The sequence below is a fragment of the Egretta garzetta genome, unplaced genomic scaffold (assembly GCF_000687185.1).
Source record: "Egretta garzetta isolate BGI_Z169 unplaced genomic scaffold, ASM68718v1 scaffold553, whole genome shotgun sequence".
In the NCBI taxonomy this organism is placed as follows: domain Eukaryota; kingdom Metazoa; phylum Chordata; class Aves; order Pelecaniformes; family Ardeidae; genus Egretta; species Egretta garzetta.
This window is the reverse complement of record NW_009259328.1, coordinates 447,887-449,243: the sequence shown is the minus strand read 5'-3', so window position 1 is coordinate 449,243 and position 1,357 is coordinate 447,887.

Below are 1,357 nucleotides of genomic sequence, written 5' to 3'. Positions count from 1 at the left end.
AATGCATCTAAATTTTAATTATCATGATTACATTCACGGCGCTGCTATAACCATGAGGAATGCCTGAACATAGTAGTAGATACTCTTGTATAATTTCCATTACATCATGAACTTACTGAGTTGGAAAGTCATCCCTCGTGAGTCAGGTAAATGAACCTCCTCTGAGAGCTGCTTATTTGCTTGTATGTTGTGCATCACGTGCCCTGCAGACTGGGAAGAGGTAACTTGCTGGGTTAAGTTATGGAACAGGCTCTGTTACGTTGCTGTGAATCACTGAGGTGTCGAAGAGAGAACTCACCTTTGGCAAGAGTGGTGTTACAACCACAAGGAGGTAGGATGGCCTGGAAATATTCCTCGGTCAGTTCCTATGCAGGATCAATGCTGGTGTACCCATGTACATCATATGAAAACTGCTGTTACCTGCAACAAATCTCGCTGGTTCTCAGCAGCTCCATCCGTTATGAATATTCATACTACCGTCCGCTTGCCATAAATACAAGCTATCCCAAATACCCCTTTTATGTGCAAAATGTGGTATTGTTATATTAATAATGGAGATGCAAATAGCCTCACGGAGCTTGAAAAAGGCAGAAAAAATAAGAGTTGTCTAAAGGTAGATAAATATTGCAGTCCAGATGTGTGAACCCAGCAAACCCCACCGGCAGGGTCTGTATCTGGAAGGTAAACTGGCACATTTTTCACTTCCTAGGAAGCATTTCTGTGCTTCAGTCAAAGTCTCTATGCAGATCTCCTCGCCAAGTGCTGCCAGCAAGCACTGTTTCACTTACAAATACATGATAGCTTTATTAATTTCCATTGTTATAATTGCGGTGAATTCTTTTCTTGTACACCGAACAGCTTTTCTGTTGTTTTGAGAATTGTTTTATTGCAAAGGTCTCTTGAGGCTTGAGTGTGACTGAAAGACAGCCAGATGAGAAACATATTTTTGACTGACAGATGCCTGAGATTTGTAGCCCTAAAGCTTCTGATAAAAACAGGGGGAGCTCAGAACACAGCGCCTCTTGGAAAAAAGGGAACGTCAAGAACAGGCAGATAATAATTGACCATGTATGGAAATATGGAGAGCTTAATTGCTTTTGTACAGCTGGAGGTCCAAATCAGTTACATAAGCAATGACAAATGCAAATTGCTTTCCATTCATTTTATTAGGAGAGTGTTTGGATTCGTCTTTAGAACTTTGCTATAGGACTGCATCAAACTCTCTTCTGGGTCAAACCAGACAGTGGGTGATTTTTGCTAAGGCTAACGTTTACTGCAGGTCTACCTCTAGTTCCAGCCCTGGGCCTGCCTGCACACACAAACAGTTATTTTTGGTTTTGCGCTCGAGCTGGCTCCT